General features: G+C 40.8%; 1 protein-coding gene across 3 annotated transcripts in view; it reads right to left on the bottom strand.

The window, feature by feature from the left end:
• The window catches only part of CCDC71 (coiled-coil domain containing 71), a 37,764-nt gene that overhangs the window by 10,368 nt on the left and 4,634 nt on the right, over positions 1-22,762 (bottom strand). The gene's annotated exons all lie outside the window — the stretch shown is intronic.

Here is a 22,762-nt window from a genome sequence, read left to right as displayed (position 1 = left end):
TTGACTACAATGGCTTATCACCCTGAAAGTAATGGGCATGTGGAAAAATTTAATGGAACTTTAGGCCCGGTACACACCGCTAGTAAGCAGTGTCCTGGCAGTGATAGTAGGGCTCAGGACCGCACACCAACCGCATGGTCCCGAGCCCTACTACATGCGGGCGGTGCCATAATTGCGCAGCACCACCCACACGGGGGCCGTGTTTATGACATGTGGGCTTCTGAGCGCCGACACGTCTTCTAGAGGAAGTGCTGTCATAGGGCTGCAGACAGCGCAAAAAAGGGGCCACTCTAGGTGGTTCCTTTTTGCTGCACAGCAGTATCACGCCATTTGGTTGCTGCAGTAATGCTTCGCAGAAAAAAGGGGCGGCGTTTCTCCATACTTCTGTCTCAGCCCTTAGTTAAAATGATTAAAACCTATACAGCTGAAAATAGAAATGATAGGGACAACAAGCGGCAACATCTGCTATTTGCTTATAGAGAAATACCACATGAAAGCCTTGGATTCAGTCCATCTGAATGAATGTCTGGAAGCAAAGTAAGAGGACCTCTAGATCTTGTTCGACAGGAGTGGGAAAATCTAGATAGAAGAGAACTTGAAGATGCTGTGATTTATGAACAGAACATAATGACATCTTTAAATAAAGCTGTACAATGTGCAGGAGAGAATCTAAAGACAGCTCAAAGTAAACAGAAGACCTGTTATGATAAAAAGGTGAAGATTAGAGTTTTCTTTCCTGGAGACGACATTTGATTCTTCGACCAACAAGAGGAAATAAGCTTCAGTATGTATGGACAGGTCCAGTTCTAATATCTGAGAAGATCAACAGCGTGAATTACATAGTGGACTTGGGAAGCGATATGGGTTGTTTCATGTAAATATGTTAAAACCCTTTTATAGAAGGGAAAACTTAGTGTTATATGCTGTTAAAGAAACTGGTGAAGAAAAAATTACCATTCCGCCGTGCACCGGAAGAAACAATGGTGTGTGTGTCCATGGTGCGTGCGTGCCACCTCACTACACCACTGCGAGCACGAGCCTCATTACTTGTAATGGGGATCGAACATACACACTATTTCTTTTTCGCCGGGGGGGGGGCGGAATGGATCCCCGCGTAAAAGGAGGGCATACTGTACATATGTACAAAAATATTGGGGAAAAGTGATAATAGAAATAGAAAGTATTATGAATATAAAAGCAGATACAAGTCAGAATATAGTATTATTATCATTATATATCAGAGAGAAATGGAAAAAAGAAGAAAAAGATTTGGTAACAAATTTGATTACAGCAACGAGATTAATTATAGCAAGATGTTGGAAAATGAAAATAATTGTAGAATTGGAGGAATAGTATAAAGAGGTATGGAAATTAGCGATTAATGATAAAGTGACATACAAATTGAAAGTAAAAAAGGGATTATGGAAAAGAAGTGGTTTTGATGGAATTTGGAAAGAATTTATTGAGAAAGTATTGAGAAAAGAAGAGAACTTGTAAAAAAAGTTCGCAGCTCTCTTACAGTCTGTGCTGTACTCTCCCCTGACTGTGAAAATTCGTGTGCCGTTACGTTGTGCATCTCTAGGACACTCACCCACTCAAAATGGCTGCCCAGCTCCTTCTCTCCTTCTCCTCTCTGTAGCAGGAACTGGTCTGAAAGGGCTCTGGGAAGAGTTATATAGAGCTAGTCTGCTAGCTCCACCCCCTAGTGGCTCACAGATGTGACTCACAGAAGCTCCACCCCCTCAGCAACAAGCACACTCTCCACTCAAAATGGCCACCCAGCTCCTTCTCTCCTTCTCCTCTCTTTAGCAGGAACTGGTCTGAAATGGCTCTGGGAGGAGTTATATAGAGCTAGTCTGCTAGCTCCACCCCCTAGTGGCTCACAGATGTGACTCACAGAAGCTCCACCCCCTCAGCAACAGCACACTCTCCACTCAAAATGGCCACCCAGCTCCTTCTCTCCTTCTCCTCTCTGTGGCTGGAACTGGTCTGAAAGGGCTCTGGGAGGAGTTATATAGAGCTAGTCTGCTAGCTCCACCCCTAGTGACTCACAGAAGCTGCACCTCCTCAGCAACAAACACACTCTCACAAGAGGGTTTATTTTAAAAATAATGTTGTTTTAAAAGGGTAAGTATGAAATTGGGTAACTAATCAAATTGGGTTTTCATTGACACACATAAACTAAAAAGATGCTTATATGTGTCAATTAACTTATTAAGGGGGGAGGTGTGTAGCAAAAAGGCAGCCTGGGATAAAAACAGCCAATCACAAGCCAGCTGATGTCAACCAATAGGATACTGGCTGGGGAAGGTTGAAAATTCTGTTGTGGCAGCTGGAATTTCAGTTAGGGTTTAGATTCCAGAGCGTTAGGGGTTCTGCCAAGTTCAGAGAAGGAGATAGGTTTTAGAAGTTCCAGAAGGGAATTGTGGTCAAAGTCTAGAGTGAGGGACTTTAAACCAAGTATTTACTCCAAGTGTGGGAGTTAACATAGTTAGCCAGAGTGGCAATACTATTAGTTTGTAGGCTAGAAACATAAGCAGGAAATGATAGTGGGGGTGTCCTTGAGAATTAGTTAACATTGATACTCTGTGGAGTGTTGAAGATCTGTAACCGAGTTAACATTCAAATAGTCATTTTACCAACTGTACTAAATAACACAAGTGCCTGGACCAATAACTGTTTATTTTGAAACTATTCAAGTAACATCTGATTGAAACACTTGTTCAATAAAGTTCCGTTTTTATTTCAACAAAAGCTTGTCTCCAGTTTAAATAACATCCATGCTGCCATCATTATACAGTATTTTAAAACAAAGAGTTTTAAAAGGGTCTGCTTCAGTTTGGGGACCCAATGTCACCTTATTATTTTGGTGGCAGTCATATTAAGGAGAGTGTGCATTTCACATCAATGCCACAACCATATTACAGTGGACCCTTGTTATATGCTGGGGTTTGGTTCCAAGATCCCCTGTGGATAACAAAATCCGTGGATGCTCAAGTCCCATTAAATATAATGACATAGCAAAATAGTGTCCCTTATAAAAAACGGAAAATCAAGGTTTGATATTTGAAATTTATACTTTTTTTGAACATTTTCAAACCATGGATGCTTGAATCCATGTATAAGAAATCCATGTATAAGAAGGGCCAACTGTACTTGCAGAAAATAGCAAAGATATGGAATGATTAGTGATGAAAGTTAAGGAAGAAAGTGCAAAAGCTGGGCTATAGATGAATATTAAGAAAACATAAATAACAGCCCCAGATCTACATAATTTTAAAGTCAGTGATGAAGACACAGTGAAAAAGTTAATGATTTTCTATACTGCAGCTCAGTCATCAATCATAATAGAGACTGCAGTCAAGAAATGGAAAGAGAACTAACATCTAGAAAAGCAGCTATGAAGGAACTAGAAAAAAAATCTTCAAGTACAGAGATATCATTAAATGCCAAAGTCAGAATGGTCCTGGCCATAGTATTTCCAATTTCTATGTGTGAAGTGTGAAGCTGGGCAATGAATCAACTCATCTGAAATGTGGTGCTAAAGGAGAGTTCTATGGATACTATGGAGTACTAAAAGGGCAAATGATCATGATATCTCCCCCGCCAAGGAAGTAATGTTTAGGTGGAATCTTGTTTCTTGAATCCATTGCTTCGTGTCCTAGTCTTTCGAACAGCAGAAAACAAGCTTGCTCCATCGTCAGTAATAATAATTAATAATAATAATAATAATAATAATATGATTTATTTATATCCCGCCCAATCACTGGGAATCCAGTATAGCTCCTTCAAATATTTAAATATGGAAGCAGTACGAAATGGAAGGTCTCCCATGTGAGACAGACTTTTGCTGAGGAGCCAGACTAAATATGCCCAACAACTACTGGGCAGTAGCAATAGCAGTGTGTGTCTGGGGTGGGGAGTGATACTGGCAAAGAAACTCTCAGAGATACAACAGCAAATGCTTTGTTAGTACGGTACAGAAAGTACCACGGTAAACCTCCTTTTGAAGATCTTTTACCACAAAAATCCTTTGATGAGACAATCCAAAATGAAAGAAGGGCTAGTGCCAGATGATAGGACTCCCAGGTTGGATAATACTTAACAACTTAAGGTATTGGGGTAGAGCAGAGGGCAGATACAAGCAGTATTGTGGCTAATGATGCAAATGGACTCAAGGTGAAAAGACGCTCAGCTGTTGACATGGTCAAAGGCAAAAGAAAAGTCTGAAGCTCTACAATACATATTATAGGAATATGAAATGTGAGAAGCACGAAGCTGGAAAGCTAGACATAGCAAAACAGGAAACGGAATGTATAAATATTTCAATACTTAGGGTGAGTGAGCTAAAATGGACAGTAATGGGACATTTTGAGTCAGATAATTACACATGTTTTACTCAGGAAATGAAAATCTAAAAAGAAATGGGGTAGCCTGTATAGTGAGGAGAGATGTAGTAAAAGCATTCAAAGGATATAATGCAAAGTTTCACTGAATCATCTCAATAAGACTTCAGGGAAACCCATCCAAATAATCTAAGTTTATGCTCTATCTACAGAGGTAGAAAAAGAAAGATTCCATGCTGGAGTCCAGAAGGAAATAGATCACACACCAAAACAGAACTTCTTGTTAATTACAGGCAACTGGGATGCAAAAATAGAGCATAATTATAGGGAAATTTGTTCTTCCCTCTGAGTTGCTCCCTCTCCAGAAGAACAGCTTGTAAAGCTCAATCAACTTGCAGAGATGGATATATTAACTTATCATTTAAGAGAGGGAACTACAGAGCCTTCTAAAGATAAATGAATTCAGTGATTGACTACTGGAAGAAATAATGGGAAGTAGTAAATACTTTTGGATTTGCAGAATAGTTCAGATAGTCTTTTTAAGTAGTGTGTGATTTCTTAACCATTAATATCTGTTAGTGCATAAGTAAATTTCAACAGCAGATCATTCACAGCAAAGCATCAGAAACAGAAAACCACCCAACCATTCCCCACACACGTGTATCAGCCTAGTAAAAGATAAGACTGTGTCTTCATCTAAAGTAACACAAAATAGTTTTACTCACAGATGTTGTGCACAGCTGATACACAGGCACAGCTTTATGGTAAAGATTCTACATGTGACTTGTAAAAAGACATTTAGAAGAAAAAACGGTTTGTCAGTTGGTCCAAAGAAACATTCTAGCAACATGGAGACAAAATGGAATCTTGGAGACAAAATGGAGTCTGTATGACTAAACAATGTGTGCTTGCAGGAAGTGAAAGTGTGTGTTCTAAAACAGGAGTTACCACAAATATCCAAGGTCCTAGGACTTTGGTCCTCCAGGTGTTTTGGACTTCAACTAACAGTAGTCCCAGCCAGGAATTCTGGGAGTTGAAATCCAAAACATCTGGAAGACCAAAGTTTGGAGACCACTGTCTCAGCATGCAATAGCTGCTATGCCCAACAGTATCAGTATTAGAAATTTAATTAAATTCCTTTCTTCTTTTTTATTATTTAGAAGATATCGGGGAAATACAGTTAACAGTCAGTGTGATTCCATAAACTGGCAGCTTCATAGAATCATGGAATCATAGAGTTGGAAGAGACCGAAAGGGCCATCCAGTCCAACCCCCTGCCATGCAGGAAATCCAAATCAAAGCATCCCCGACAGATGGCCATCCAGCCTCTGCTTAAAGACCTCCAAGGAAGGAGACTCCACTACACTCCGAGGGAGTTTGTTCCACTGTCGAACAGACCTTACTGTCAGGAAGTTCCTCCTGATGTTGAGGTGGAATGTCTTTTCTTGCAGCTTGCATCCATTGCTCCTGGTCCTAGTCTCTGGAGCAGCAGAAAACAAGCTTGCTCCCTCCTCAATATGACATCCCTTCAAATATTTAAACAGAGCTATCATATCACCTCTTAACCTTCTCTTCTCCAGGCTAAACATCCCCAGCTCTCTAAGTCGTTCCACATAGGGCAAGGTTTCCAGACCTTTCACCATTTTAGTCGCCCTCCTTTGGACACTCTCCAGTTTCTCAATGTCCTTTTTAAATTGCGGTGCCCAGAACTGGACACAATATTACAGGTGGGGCCTGACCAAAGCAGAATACAGTGGCACTATTACTTCTCTTGATCTAGACACTATACTTTTATTGATGCAGCCTAAAATTGCATTGGCCTTTTTAGCTGCCGTATCACACTGTTGACTCATGTTCAACTTGTGGTCTACATGGACTCCAAGATCCCTTTCACATGTAGTTTCATTCAGCCAGGTGTCCCCCCTTCCTATATCTGTGCATTTCATTTTTCCGCCCTAAGTGCAATATCTTACATTTCTCTGTGTTGAATTTCATTTTGTTAGCTTTGGCCCAGCTTTCTAGTCTATTCAGGTCATTCTGAAGTTTGATCCTGTCCTCTGGAGTATTAGCTATTCCTCCTAATTTGGTGTCCTCTGCAAATTTGATAAGTATGCCCCCAATTCTGTCCTCCAAGTCATTGATAAATATGTTGAATAGCACTGGCCCCAGGACAGAGCCCTGTGGGACCCCACTGGTCACTTCTCTCCAGGATGAAAAGGAACCATTGTTGAGCACCCTTTGGGTTTGGCCAGTCAACCAATTACAAATCCATGTAACAGTTACCTTGTCTAGCCCACATTTTACAAGAATGTCATGGGAAACCTTGTCAAAGGCCTTTCTGAAATCAAGGTATACTATATCCACAGTATTCCCTTCATCTACCAAGCTGGTAATTTTATCAAAGAAAGAGGTAAGATTTATCTGGCATAACTTCTTTCTCTGAAACCCGTGTTGACTCTTTGTGATTATGGAATTGCTTTCTAGATGTTCACAGACTCTCTGTTTAATGATCTGCTCTAGAATCTTTCCTGGGATTGATGTCAGACTAACTGGATGATAATTATTGGGATCCTCTTTTTCCCCCTTTTTGAAGATGGGGACAACGTTTGCCCTCCTCCAGTCTGCTGGGACTTCTGTTCTCCAGGGGTTCTCAAAGATTATTGCCAATGGCTCAGATATTACATTAGCCAGTTCTTTTAATACCTTTGAATGTAGTTCATCTGGTCCTAGAGACTTAAATTCATTTAGATTAACAAGATATTCCTGTACTATCTCTTTACTTATTCTGTGCTGAAATTCCCCTATTCTGTCCTCTGCTCCATTATCCTCTTCAAGCAACCCAAGCAGCAAATGTATACATGGGACATCATTTGATGGCCAATATAGAAATCAAATATGGTAATTGGAAGCAAAAGACAGAGAAGCTTGATTCTCTCTGCAAAAACAAAACCAGGAGCAGATTGTGACAAAGACCATGAACTACTACAGCAGTCCCTTGCTATCCATGGGGGATCCATTCCGGACCTCCCCCATGGATAGCAAAAAGCGTGGGATCTTAAGTCCCATTCTTTTGAATGGGTGTGTGGGAGTAGGCGCAGCCGCAGGCACACGTGCCCCTTTAAAAAAGCTAGGGTTTGCCATCCGTGGAAACTGAAATCTGCAGATGGCAAGCCCATGATTGGAACGGGCACACTGTAATATAAAAACCAGAATAAAACTAAAGAATACTAAACCAACCTTCATGCTGAAAGACAACCTGAGGAACATTCCCACTGAATTTAAAGAAAATGTGAGATAGAGATTTGTACTGTTAAGCCTAACTGAACTGGAGCCAGAAGGACTATGGACTGAAGCCAGGGACTTCATCAGGCAGGAATGCAAACAGGCAGGAATGCAAAAAGACACTATTTGCAGCCAAAAAGAAAGAGAAGCCTCAATGAATAACGGATTAAATTCTTCAAGCAGGTAAGGACAGAAGCAAAGCAAAAGCAAAAAGTGACAGAAGTAGAGTCAGAATCCTAAGTGCAACTGTTCAATGACTTTTGCAAAGGGATAAGGAAAGCTAGTAAAATAATCAATGCAGAGAAACAGAAGGTGACAACAGAGATGGATGAACAAGAGATCTCTTCCACAAGAGTGTAAGTGCTGAGAAAGAGTCAGGGGGGAGGGGTTGTTTCTTTTTTTAACCCCAAAAACCAGGAACAGGGTTGGTTTAAACTGTTTTGTTGTTGTTGTTGTTGTTTAAGACAGGTTATTTATTTATTTGCATTAATGTTTTAATGAAAAAAATTGAATCCTACTAATTATATTAATACTATGAAACATTTATATATTAGAAAGCTTGATCAATCATGTTCTAATGCTTTCTAATATTAACAATACAGAGCTATTCGGCTTTGATATGATTTACATCTTTCAATAAATCTTTGGACAAGTTGGTGGCCTACATATAGGACTAAATATAGAACTAAATCAGAAAATGAAGTAGCAAAATCCAGGTTGGCTATTATGGCCACTAGCTTAAGTAGTAATTGTTCTTTAAAAAGTGCTCTTTTAAAGCAAGTTGTTTTTATTGAAGTTATGTTAATTGAAGGATTTATTTCTGAATGGCATTTTTTGCACTATAATAAAGTGACTAAAAAGAAGCAACTGACACTGGATACTGGTCTAAAAATGAACATCTGCCAATAAACTGTTAAAGTTAAAATGTTTAAATTCAAACAGTCATTGCTGTCCCATTTAAGCAGGCTGGAAAATGGTAATAATAGCCAGATTTTTAAAAAAAAATAATAATATAAAATATCAATTTTTAAAACCTGAAAAGCTTTTTTAAAAATGTCATTTGGTTTAAACCACGCTTTAAACAGCCAACCCTGGAAAAAACCTAAGCAAAATTTCTGTGTATGAATGGAAACTCTATTTAGGAGTTACTTTCACAAACTGAGGATCTTTTAAAAGACATGGGGAGTAATCTAGAGAAAATGTGGGCCAATCAATTAAGGGATTAGTCCAATTTTACATTGGTAAAAAAATCTAATTAATCCCCCACACACCTAATATCTTTCTGACAAGAGCAGCAGCTCTATGGAGGACAGCTTTGAGGCCATTTGGATTTAGAACGAAAAGAATCTATTCAAAATCAATATCTGATGATATTTCAGCAATATCACAATAGGCCAGTCTCTGCATAAAAAATTAAAGCTAATAAAAAAGGAAATCAAGGCTGCCATTTTTAATAGTTAGTAGAATGGTGGTTTATTGGATTATCCTGTCATATGGAAACAACCAGAATGTCAGCATGAATTAATATCTGTCAAAGTAACTGGGTTAAACCTATCACTAAGCTGATAACCATTACAGGATTTTCTCCTAGTTTTCTGTTAATTTAGGGAGAAAAGAAAAGTTTGGAGTTGATGAAACAGAGTATTAGAGTTGTTGATGGAAATTAATACAGAAAGAATACCTTCTCCCCCAGGCCATTTACATAGGAGTTAGTCACAAAGACATAAACACAGAATCATAGCACTGGAAGGGGTCTCATGGGCCATCAAATCCAACCTCCTGCTCAATGCAGGATCTCCAGCTAACAGACTGAGATTCTGGGAGCTGAAGTCCAAAACACCTGGAAGGCCAGAGTTTGGGAATCACTGAGCTAAAGCATCCCTGGTTGAGTCCAGACCTGATTTGAAAATATCCAAAGAAGACCCTACCACTTCTCTAGGCAAGTGGTTCCATTGCTGATCTGCTCTTCCTGCCAAGAAGCAACTTCTAACATCCATGCCGCCCATCCTTACCCCTCGGTGCCGCACCAAATGCACTGCACGGCAGCAACATGCTCCCTAAAAAGAAGCTGCCCAGAGCGGCTTCTTTTAAGGAGTGTCATAATGGCGCTCGTGCACCCTGATGCCGCCACTTCTGGCAAGCACCATTTGGGCGCGCAGACATCCGCACGTCATTGTCTCATGCCCCATGTGGGCAGGGCTGCGACAAGATGGCGCACAGGTGCCACTATTAGGGCTGGGGGCATATGGACGCCCAGCCCTACGGAGCCCTTATATCGGCCCTAGGACAGCGTTTTTGCCTGTCTATATCAGGCCTGTTTGAACAAAATGCCATGGAAACTCTGGAATCCTGCAGTTTCGTTTCTATATTTTCCTAGACAGAAATATACAGTAAAGTGGTTGGAGGACAAAATGGACTAGGTAGATGATGTATTTGCTGATAAATTAAGTCTCACAAGGTTATATTTATCAGGTTTTTTAGTTGCTGCTGTCTATTAGAAAGAGCTTGGGTTAATTTCATATAGGTGACTGCCAGTAGGTTGCAAAGCAATGAAGGAGAATGACAAAGTGTTAATAATACAGGGTTGTCAATCAGAAATCTCTCCCCCTCCCCCCCGTTTCTCCAGAACATCTGGCATTCGAATTATTTTTTACTAATACTGTAGCTTGTTGTGCCTTTTGTTTTATACATTCAACAATTATTTTATGTGTTGCTTTCTTGCCTATTAGTTAAGTTCAAATTGCCCCATTCCCATTTAAAAGTCAACTAAATCTGGTTTGCCCAAACCTATTCTCACAAGCAAATTGTAGCTTGTTAGCCAGCCACAAATCACACTCAGAAACCATGTTAGCTTATATCCTCTGTCCTGTTTCAACAATGGCTTAATGTACTTCCAAACCCAGAAGAGTGACTTGTACTAATTTGTCTCCTCAAATGCCTGCCCTGAAGAAGTATCTGACAAAAGAAGTGGGAGAGAAAAACATAAATGTGAAAATGCTATGATTGAAGAAATCCTGCTCCTCTGAAGCACAGCTTTAAAACCAATGTCATACTGGATTTCCTAACTTGAGAGATGCCTGCTTTCAGTAGGTATTTTACAAGGGAGCATGGCATATATTTTAACAGCTTTAACCAATACTGTATTTTAAAACTACCTTACACTTCTACCTTGGAAACTGCATCCACTTTACTACCTCTACAGAGCTGGGCCTAGGTTTAACATGAAAATACGATCATTCCCCGTTCCAGTCATTACCCCCCCTCAGATCAACAGGTAATATATGATCATAGAAACATGTCTACAGAATTGTTTCTCATTATCTAGTGCATGCTGCTGACCCTTAAATAAACATCTCCACATCTTTGAGATGCAAGCAAAGCTTATTATGAAGCTTTGACTCAGGACCAATTTTCAATGCCAGAGGATATAAGAAGCAATAATAAAGAAAGTACTATTAAGTGTGTGCAGTTTCTCCTTTTCAAAACGACACAAATCCTATTGAACTTTGGCATAACTTGGGAATTATGAAAGAGCTTCTGGAATCAGGTTTTAGCAGTTCTCATTTGAAAAACTAGGTATTGGGACACAATGGAAATCAAACGTTTTCATATGGTATAACAACTCAACAAAGTCAATCATTATTACTGATAGGTGAGCATGCCCTCAAGCAATGACTTGAGCCCATGGCTGAAGTGGAATTGAATGAAAATTGATCAAGCCTGGAATTATCTATTGGACCAAACTGTATAGTACCAGGCGATCACAAGGTTTAATATCCTTGAACTATATTACATACATTTTTGCTCAATTGAACGCCAAGTGAGACAAGAAGTAGGTATCACATCAGTCCACCACCTCATGCGCTAAATCATTCACTTCTTCTGTCTGGTAACGTATAGTCTGAAGAACAGTGGGACATCATGCAATATGACCCAATCTCTTACCCATTTTCTACCAACTAGGTGCTATGGAGGAGAAAGTTGATTATATGGTTGTGACAAGCCACTAGGCAGACTTAGAAGAGGAACAGACTCCCACGAAGGAGTGGCTTGAAGTTGCCCCTGGAAAAGGCGGATTGGGGCGGCAACCATACATCATGGCCCCAATCTGCCTTTTTGTCAGCCCAAAATGCTGCCCCTTTTTGTGCTGACAAAAAGCTGGCTTTTCCCACCCCAGTCCAGTTTTATAGCACTCCGGTGGCATGCAGCGTCTAAACACTGCACCACCAGAGCGCCCATAAACCAGCTTGCATAAAGCCAACTTCCAGACATCATGGGAGCGTGTGTCATGCGTACACCACACGCCCAAGCTGGGTAGAAGCCGGATTTTCATGCCAGTCTGTACTGACCCTTAATTTCCCGACAGCCAACCCTGGTTCAGGCCAGCTGGAGGGAAATGGTTGCTGTGGGAGAAGTAAGATGAAGAGATATGAGATATAGCTAAGGTTCCAGTGCCTTTAGTGAAATTCAGAGTTCCATTAAAAGGATAAAGAGTTAATAGGCAGAAGAGTTTAGGGTAGAAGCAGAAGGGAACAGTTCAAATTTTGGAAGAGTTCAGGAAAAGGAACTGAATAGAGAAGTACATTCATTGGGGTTAGGTGTGAAGGACCTGTGAATGTGGAAAAACTGCAAAAAACAAACAAACCCAAACACTATTCTTTTTACCTAAGAAAACACCTCTCTAGGAATCTCCAGGTCATCCAGTGCAACACTGTGGTCAACATCTGCCAGATGTTGATCATAGAATCATGGAGGACCTACAGATGTCTAGAGGAGGGTTTTCTAGGTTCTCCAGCACAACTCTATGGTCAACCTCTGGCTGAATTGCACTGGAAGACCTAGAGATTCCCAGCGAGAACATATTAATCAAAACCGCAAATAATCAAATCAGCAAAAAGTCAAAGCCGCAAATCTAGAGGGCCAACTGTACTTGCAACTGATGATTTATTGTCACTATTTTAACCAACTATCTATGAAACTATTCTAAATAAGCTATAGGTCCAAAACACACTGCAGAAATAATCCAGTTTGAGACTGCTTTAACTGCTGTGGCTCAATGATAAGGAATTCTGGGGTCTGTAGTTTTGTGAGACATTTAGCCTTCTCCATCAGAGAGCTCTGGTGCCACAATAAACTACAATTCACAGGATTCCCTAGCACTGAGCCAGGGCAGTTAAAATGGTCTCAAACTGGATTGTTTCTGCAGTGTGTTTTGGACCATATTCCTACATGCTTGTAAATAAAGTTGAACTTATTTCAAGACGAGCTTCTGACTGAATGAATTAATAAAAATAAAAGCACAGAAAACACACTACCAAAGGCTTAAAAGTTATAGAAGAAGGATGTTGGGGACCCCAAACCTTAAACATTTAGGGAAGGGGTATTAAGGGTGGATGTTGGGCCAGTGTCATTCACAAGGAGTCTACAGATATTTCTGAGTATGTTTCTGAGGTTGGCCTCAAAGCACTGAAAGGAAGAACTTTGTAACAATGGGTCTTCTGTTATAGCAACAATTACAAATAAGCAACGTCCAGTTTCTGCTTTTCTTTCTCTCTCCCACTCACACACACATACACAATCTCTCACAGACGCAGAGAAATAGAGTTTGTGCATCTCTTTAAAACACAACATTTGTTATTCAACACTAGATCCAGCTCTGTCCAGAAGAAGACATATGGTCTAGAAATGAATTCATATCACAACTCTTCTATAAACTGACAGGGCAGCATTAGAAAAGTCCACTCTCAGATCCAAGAAATGGGAATTTCTTGGAACACCTGCAAAATTTCAAAGGGCTAAAGAACCCAAGAATCACATTTCCAAAGTAATCATGTGCATACTAACAAAATAAGAATCAAGTTAAAAACACATGGATCAATAAACCATTTTTCCACAGCACTCACTCTGGACCAATGCAGCAGCCAACACATTTCCACATTCAAGTTCAAATACTACAGTGCCTCCCAAAAGATTCCCAGTAGCAAGTACAAAGAGCAAATCAAATCTGTCAGTGTGAGAATCAAAACATATTTATGGTAAAGTGACAAGAGTACAGCTTGTGCCAAATAAACATGCAATGTAAGATGCCTTTAGAATAAACCAGGGGTAGGCAACCTGTGGCCCGCGGGCCGGATGCGGCCCAGCAAGGCCTTGGGACCGGCCCCCGCCTGGTCTTATTGCCAATTGCCGCCGGAGCCTTTGGCCTCTCATGTGAGGGCGTGGGGCCTTTGGCCTATCAGGAGGAGGTGGGTAAGGGGGGGCAAGCAGCAGGCAAGGGGGGCAAGCAGCGGGCAAGGGGGGCAATTGTCTATAGAAGCCTCCAAAACATGCATTTATATTAACATTTTTTTTTTAAAATCAGCAATTTTTTTTGCGTGTCCTCCTTTTTTTAAATAAAAGTGTTCTCCATTTGAAAATGTTGTCCTACATTTGTCCCGGTTTATTTATTTATTTATTTATTTTTAAAAAAATATTTAATTATTTGTTTTTTGGCTTCTGCCCCCCAGTTGTCTGAGAGATAGCAACCTGGCCCCTGGCTCAAAAAGGTTGCCTACCCCTGGAATAAACAGACGGGCCAAGGGTCACAAATCAAAGAGTAAAACCAGTGGTTACAAACCTAGAATTCACAAAAAACTTTCAGATTCTTATATGTTTGAGTAGAAATACTTGTGAAAAAATATAAGGAAATCAGTCTTGAAAGAAATGACAGTACATGTAATTCAACTCAACTAGTTTTAAATTACTTTTTAAGTGATGACCTATGAAGTCCTATAGAGTTTAGGTCCATATTTTATAAGAGTCAAAACAGACTGTCAAAGGAAAGCGGTTTCCAGCTGCTTTGAGGTAGGGAATTTAAACGACACAAGTCTCAAAAGCAGCTGGAAACCAGACTGAAGCTGCTCTCCAGGGCTAAAAAACAGAGCAAAAAGAAGCCAGGATAGTCTAATTCAAGGAAGAAAATGCTCATCTTTGCACCTACATATAAACACCCTGACGTGTGGTGTGTTGTGCAACAGTACACGTGTATGATGGAAAGGCACCAAAAATTTTACTCAGTGGGACATATGCTGCACCATATGGTCATGCCGTGTGTATTTAGCCTGCCTTGGGAGTCAGCTGTGTGGGCAGTGTGGTTTCAACATTTTTCTGGAAAAAACAGGATTGAGACACTTTTTCCTGCCCATCTGCTCCAGCCCTAAAAGGTCGTATCTCTCTAGACAGGAAGGCTTTCTCTTGGCCCCACCACTATCGCAGGCTCGCTTGGTGAAGACACAAGAGAGAGCCTTCTCGGTGGCTGCTCCCAACCTCTAGAACACCTTTCCAAAGGAGGCTAGACTGGTCCCCTCCTTGCTTTCCTTTCACCAGCAATCAAAAGCGTTTTTATTCAGGCAGGTTTATTAAAAGTGTAACAGGGTGGCTTTTATATGGGGGGTGTTTTAGTTATGTTTCTAACTTTTGTATGTTTTTATTTAATTTTATACTGTTTTAACTAAAATATTTTAATTGTTTTACATTTTTTATTGTAAAATTGTTAAAATGTCTTTATCTTGTGAGCCACCTAGGGAAAAGGTGGCATAAAAATGAACAGAGGCCTCTTGTTCGGAGTATACCCAAAAGGACATTCAATGTTGTGACACACCCATTTCCTTTTCATCCATAGTTTTACATGATCTATACAATGAAAGGCTTTGCTATAAACTATATGGCACAGATTTTGTCTTGAAATTCTTTGAACATTATCTAACGTATGTTTGCAATGGGATCCATAACGCCTCTTCCTTTTCTGAAACCCAGCTTGGGCATCTGGCTGTTGTCACCACATATGGTTTAAGTCTTTCCTGTAAACTCTTGAGCATCAATTTGCTGGCATGAGAGCTCTGTGCAATAGATTGGCAGTTACTACAATCAACTGGCTTTAATAATATATATTGAATATTTTCAGTCTATGGGCCACTGTTTTGTTTTCGATAGTTTTAGTTAAATTCCAATGGATTCTGTTTCTATAGCTTGAAACAACTTCATTGGTATGCCATCTGCTTTTAGTGATTTATTTCTCCTAAAAGCCTCTTCCCCTTCCCCTTCTAAGATTATGGATTCATCTTCAACTAGTTCTTCCTTTAAGGAATCTGTCATCATTCCTTGTCTTTTATATAGTTCCTCTGTTTCACTGTTGTTTTATTTCACCCTGATCATGGGGCATAATGATCTCCCCTGTTTGTCATATAGTATCCCTACTCTTGGTATGGATTTCCCTTTAATTTGTCAGATCTTGTGGAAGAGGTTTTTTTTTTGTTATCTTCTATTTATTTATATTTGTTACTATAATAGCTCCCCTTGTTTCTATAAACAAGTCACCAAATAGTTCCAGTATGGATTCTGATCCTGTTTCATCAACCTTTTACTTTTGCTTCTTGTCTGTTCTTAATCGTTTAAAGATTGCTTTGTCATCCAACGAGTCTTTCCCTACCACCCACGTATTCACCAAAACTAGTATCTGGTTGCATTCTACCTTAATAACATTCCTGACTTCAGTCCAGAGTTCTTTTTGTCAAACAGGCACAGGACTGCAAATCTATTATTTATATAGCCTCATGTGGAGGCAGTGGCCAGGAGTGCTTGGTACCAACTTCAGTTGATAAGCCAACTGTGCCCCTATCTGGCCCAGAGGGACCTTGAAGCAGTAGTACACGCTCTGGTGACCTCTCGCTTAGACTTCTGTAATGCGCTCTACATAGGGCTACCTTTGTAACAAGTTCAGAAGCTTCAATTGATCCAAAATGCTACAGCCAGATTGGTCACGGGAACATCTAGATCAGACCATATCACTGCAATATTAAAATCTTTACACTAGCTGCCGATCAGCTTCCGGGCACAATACAAAGTGTTGGTTATTACCTTTAAAGCCCTACATGGCTTGGGTCCGAGTTACTTAAGGAAACGCTTCTTCCTACACAATCTGCCCCTCGCTCTTAGAATACCAGAGAAGAAACTACTGGAACACGAAAACCAGATTAGTTACAACTTCGCATAAAGCATTCACAGCCACAGTCTCTGAACTATGGATGCCGAAAGAGATCCGCCTTATTACTACACTTTAAGCCTCTAAGAAGGCACTTAAGACGGATCTCTTATGGCGGGCCTATCCATTTGATATGCTATAATTGATCCTAAAGAACACCCCCACTTCCAACTCAATAGTATGGGAAAAGATGAAAATTAGATATTTTAATGATTGGTAGCAGTATTGCTGACCGTTTCATAGTTTGTATTTTTAGATAACGTATTTGCATTTTGTATTGTTGAATTTTTTGCTCTAGAATCATAGAATCACAGAATCATAGAATAATAGAGTTGGAAGAGGCTGCAAGGGTCATCCAGTCCAACCCCCTGCCATGCAGGAAATCCAAATCAAAGCATCCCCAACAGATGGCCATCTAGCCTCTGCTTAAAGATCTCCAAGGAAGGAGACTCCACTACACTCCGAGGGAGTGTGTTCCACTGTCAAACAGCCCTTACTGTCAGGAAGTTCTTCCTAATGATGAGGTGGAACCTCTTTTGCTGTAGCTTGCATCCATTGCTCTGGGTCCTAGTCTCTGGAGCAGGTGAAAACAAGTCAGCTCCCTCTTCAGTATGACATCTCTTCAAGTATTTAAACAGGGCTATCATATCACCTCTTAACCTTCTCTTCTCCAGGCTAAACATCCCCAGCTGCTTAAGTCATTCCTCATAGGACATGGTTTCCAGACCTTTCACCATTTTACTCGCCCTCCTTTGGACACGTTCCAGTTTTTCAATCCTGCCTCAACCCACAGGGAGAGGCAGGAGATATAAATAAAATTTATTATTATTATTATTATTAAATTCCACAGGTATGTACTTTGGGTTATATTTTTGCATAATTATTAATTTAGTGTCATTCTTTAGCTTTACTCAATTTTTTGATATTAGCAGTGCCTGGCATGTGCCACAATCTGCTCCTGTTCTTGTTTTAGCAGGGTAAATGGAGCTTCTCTATCTTCTACTTGAAATAATGTAATCTATTTGATTTCTGTATTGGCCACCTGCTGACATCCACATTTACAGCCATCTTCTTTGACTAAAGAATGTGTTTGCTGTCTGGACAGCTGAATGGATGCCGTGACCCCCCCCCCCAACAAGTACAAAAGTCACATAAAAAGAAGGCCTAAATTCAAGGCAAGTCCTTTTGTGAGAAGTGTCAGCTTGAAGTTGTCATCTTCAACCAAGAATCATTCTGGAGGAAGGCTTTTTCTTCAGGTTTCCATCTTAAAGGGCTCAAATTCTGGTGAAGAAGGTCTTTGCCTCCTGATTCTGGAGATCTCTTGTTTCATCAGTGTCTACGCTGGAGTGGGCAACTGCAGAGAGTGCGGGAATAATTTCACACTCCTCTCCTCAGGTGAGCCACACCGTTTCACTTTAGAGCACTAGAACTGAGATCACATCACTTCCAGCCACCATTTTGCCCAAATTCCAGCTGATTAGGGGAAGAGAGAATTGAGGGATTTGAGGGGCTTGCAGGGGAGCAAGCTGCCACATTTTGCAGTTTTGAGAGCACAATTTCAAATCAACTGCTTTGCAGTGGTTCCGGTCCTACCTCTCGGGCAGGTCTCAGAGGGTGCTACTCGGGGACTGTAGCTCCAGTAAGAGGTACCTCACTTGTGGGGTTCCTCAGGGGGCTATTTTGTCCCCGATGTTATTTAACATCTATATGAAGCTGCTGGGTGAGATAATACGGAGTTATGGTGCTGGGTGTTATCAGTACGCTGATGACACCCAAATCTATTTCTCCGTATCTCGTTCGTTGGCCTCGAATTCCGATGGCATCTCTTCTCTCAATGAATGTCTTCAGGCAGTAATGGGCTGGATGAGGAAAAACAGATTGAAACTGAATCCAGACAAGACGGAGGTGCTCATGGTAGCGGCCCCGAAACCAAGAATTGGGTTGCAACCTCCAGTCCTGGATGGGGTCACACTCTTCTCCAGCGACTGTGTTCGCAGTCTGGGGGTGCTCCTTGACTCGTCGCTCCTGATGACAAATCAGGTAAATGCGACAGTCAGGAGTGCCTGTTATCAGCTTCGGCTGATACGCCAGCTGCGCCCTTTTCTGGAAGTAAGGGATCTCGAGACGGTTGTGCACGCGCTGGTAACCTCACGCCTTGACTTCTGTAATGCACTCTACATGGGGCTACCCCTGTGCTTGACTCAGAAATTACAGCTGGTTCAAAACATGGCAGCCAGGCTTGTGTCAGGTACATCTAGGAGGGACCACATTACTCCGGTTTTGAGGTCCCTCCACTGGCTGCCTATCAGCTTCCGGGCCCAGTACAAGGTGTTGGTTATCACCTTTAAAGCCCTAAATGGCTTGAGTCCAAGCTATCTCAGGGACCGCCTCCTCCCGTATAATCCTCCCCGAGCTCTCCGGTCCTCTGGGAAGAACTTACTGCAGCCTCTAAAATCTAGGCTTGCAGCGACCTCCCAGAGGGCGTTCTCTGCTGTCGCCCCCAAACTCTGGAACGACCTGCTGGATGAGATCCGTCAGTTGACATCATTAGACAGCTTTAAAAAAGCTGTCAAGATGGATCTCTTCTGACAGGCCTTTCCAGATTAACCATCCCGGCCCAGGTTCCCTGATTCCCTCATTCCTCCCGTGGCCCCATCTTAGTGATGGTGAGGATCAACAGAGGGATATCAGGGTTTTTAGTTTTAACTGCTGTTTTTATGCTTGATATTGTGTTTTTAATATGTTATACTGTTTAATACTGTCTTAAGGGGGGGAGGGATAAAGTGTTTTTAATTGTCATATTTTATATTTTACTGTTGTTAACCGCCCGGATTGGTTTGCCATAGGGCGGTATACAAATACATATTATTATTATTATTATTATTATTATTATTATTATTATTACTGTCGAATCATGGCAACCCCATGAATTTCATAAGGTTTCTTAGGTAAGCAATACTCAGATGTAGTTTGGCCAGTTTCTTCCTCTGAAATGTAACCCACAGCATCTGGTATCACTGGTGGTTTCTCATCCAAGTACTAAGCAGGGCAGACCCTGCTTGGCTTCCAGGTAGTTTGCTACCTCTAAAAGCTAACTTTTTGAGAGTATTTTCCATGAACATTTACAGCTCCCCCTCCCCTTTAGGGGCCCATCTCTTCTTAGCAGCCCCTGAACCTCAAACTGCTTAGCCCCAAACCCCTGCCTGAATCCAGCACCTTATAGCACCCTCAACAACAGCATCCATTTTGAAAACTTCTCAGCCTAGTGCATTTGCTATCAGAGTTAATATTCTCCATCCTGAAGCAACTCTGTTCTCTTAGCAAAATGTTTGTTATGCGTGAACATTTTGCCATTTATGACTCTCCAAGACAACATCTGATATTCCCCAATGCAATCACTGTGCATATTTTGACCCTTTAGTTTAATGCAATTCCCCTTTATTATTATTATTAACCTTTATTTATGAAGCGCTGTAAATTTACACAGCGCTGTACATACAATCTTTTTAGTTAGTTCTGTGTAGATATGTACTACAGATGTACTACTGCTGAGATCAAATATCTCATACAATTAGACTCAGAACATGTGTGAATTCAAAAATATCCTCCAAGAGTTTATCTGCTAGCAACAATTCTATGGGCACTGAGGTGCTTCTAGTCATTTTCCTTTGAGCCTCATTAGTCCATATTTCTTCCAACAAAGTCTTAGCTGCTAACGTCAGCATACAGAGGGGTTCATGTAGGACAAGGTATTCTCATACCCACAGTACCTGGACCCATACTATCTTACCCAGTAGGTGCTATTAGGAGCCAAATACTTGGGTGGAAGTAGTGTTTTTGCTGTGATGAATGGATTGACTGAACTCAAAGTCACTTGTTGTTTCTGTAGTGTTATCTACACTACAGTGTAGTACAGTGTAGTACATCAGTATCTATCCTAATGTGCCAGTGCTATCCTGTTAATGATAATGGCAATGCACATAGGCTGGTATCCTAACATGTAGTGTTAATTAGTCTATGTATGGGGAATGAGCTCAAAAGCAATGTGTAATACCACAGCTCACTCCCACCAGTTAACTAGAAGGAGAACTATCATACCACTAGGCGAGTCTACCACAGGCAACCTCCCCAGGTCCCACACCCATATGTGGAGATATTTAAATGTCAGAACCAGAACCAGGTGCTATGTCACAAACTAATTAGAAGACAATTGAGCCCTCATGTTAACTGGTAAATTACAAAGTCTCTCTCAGTTATAACTGGACAACCACATTTTACACCAGCTGAGGCTGCCATGTGGCTTTTAATATTGTTATTAACTGGCTAAGATCTAATCAAGCACCTTATTTTTTTGTTTCAGGAATGTTTACTTTCTTTTCCTTCTCCACTGCTCTGTTTTAACTCCAAACCTGACAGGGAGTGAACAGAGGAAAAGATATCTACTGTACTTTGCTTTGTCTTCAGGAGGCTCAAGTTGTTTTGTTTTAGATTAAGAGAGGCTCTATACAATGGCATGTAGACTGAAAGAAATCTGTAGAATAAAACTGGTAATACTACTTGGTTAATTCAAACTTTAGATTGAGTCTAGCAACTGGACTACCACTCCCTGCCCGTCCAGGCGCTCTCACCCCAATCCCACCAGTATCCTCCCCATGCCTTTTTCGTCTTTCTCTGTACAGACACAGGGAGAAGGGGATTTACTCAGCACTCAGAGAAGCAGCTTCTCCAAAGTTGCAGCCATGACGCATCATTTTGTCATTTAGACAGGGGCAGCACCAGAACTTGCAAACTTGTCTGATGAAACCTATCCTGGAATAGGTTATAGACAAATAACAAGGCATTTCAGAGAATTATCTGTTGAGCTCCCCACACTTGTTCAGTTACACCAACCAAAAGACTGTTAAGCCAAGGACATGATTTCTCACATCCTCCTTGAAAGCCACTCTCAATCGAGAAAAATTAAGCTCCCCACTTTCCAAGGTCAGAGGCTTATTTTTTGAAGCGCATACACAGATAGTGGATACAAGTTTGCTATCAACCATTTTGTGACTGCTTTGGCCAGGCTTTTTTGTTTTTGTTTTTTTAGTTTCTAAGACTCTTGTAGATTCCCTTTCCTTTTATTTTTTCCCCTTTTAATTTCTTTAAATGATTAAATATATTTTGTACAACAAATGTATTTGCACATTCAACGTTTATTAGTTTCTTAAAACATATATGCTGCTTATCAGGACAACTGAAAAAAGATTTTTAAATAATAAAACAAAATAATATGTGATATTAAAACTAACAAAAACTTAACCCAAAAAGCTGGAAGATCAGCACAAATGCAGCATGTAACTACTATAAAACAAACTGTTTTAAGAACAGTTAAGGATGGGAGCACCAGCATGATGCAGTGGTTTGAGTGTCAAACTACGACTCTGGAGACCAGGGTTTGATTCCCAGTTCACCCATGAAAACCACTGGATGCCCTTGGGCATGTCACATGCTCTCAGCCCCAGAAAAAGGCAATGGCAAACCTCATCTGAACAAATTTTGTCTAGAAGACCCCATGACAGGTTTGCCTTTGTTGTTGTTAGCTAGCTACCCTCGAATCAACTCCAACTCATGGCGACCCTGTGAATGAGACACCTCCAAGACTCCCTGTCCTCCACTGCTCTGCTCTTGCCCTGCAAACCCATGCCTATGGCCCTGCAAACCACTTCATCCATCTGGCATGAGGTCTTCCCCTCATTCTTCTATCCTTTATCTTTTGTAGCATTATTGTTTTATCTAGTGATCCACGCCTTCTCATTATGTGGCCAAAGTACGATAGCCTCAATCTGATCATCCTGGCTCCCAAGGATAGTTCTGGTTTGATCTGTTCAAGGACCCATCTGTTTGTCTTTTTGGCCATCCACGATATCCTCAGCACTCTTCTCCAGCACTACATCTCAAACGAGTTTTTTTGCTATCTGCTACTTTTACTGTCCAGCTCTTGCATCTTTATATCGTGATGGGAAATACAATGGCCTGGACAATTCTGACTTTAGTACTGAGTTGTATATCTTTATTCTTTAATATCTGGTCTAGTTCCTTTATGGCTACCCTACCCATTCCTAGTCTTCTTCCCATT

Source organism: Sceloporus undulatus, chromosome 2 (genome assembly GCF_019175285.1).
Source record: "Sceloporus undulatus isolate JIND9_A2432 ecotype Alabama chromosome 2, SceUnd_v1.1, whole genome shotgun sequence".
Taxonomy (NCBI): domain Eukaryota; kingdom Metazoa; phylum Chordata; class Lepidosauria; order Squamata; family Phrynosomatidae; genus Sceloporus; species Sceloporus undulatus.
This window is presented reverse-complemented; position numbering and strand designations above follow the sequence as displayed.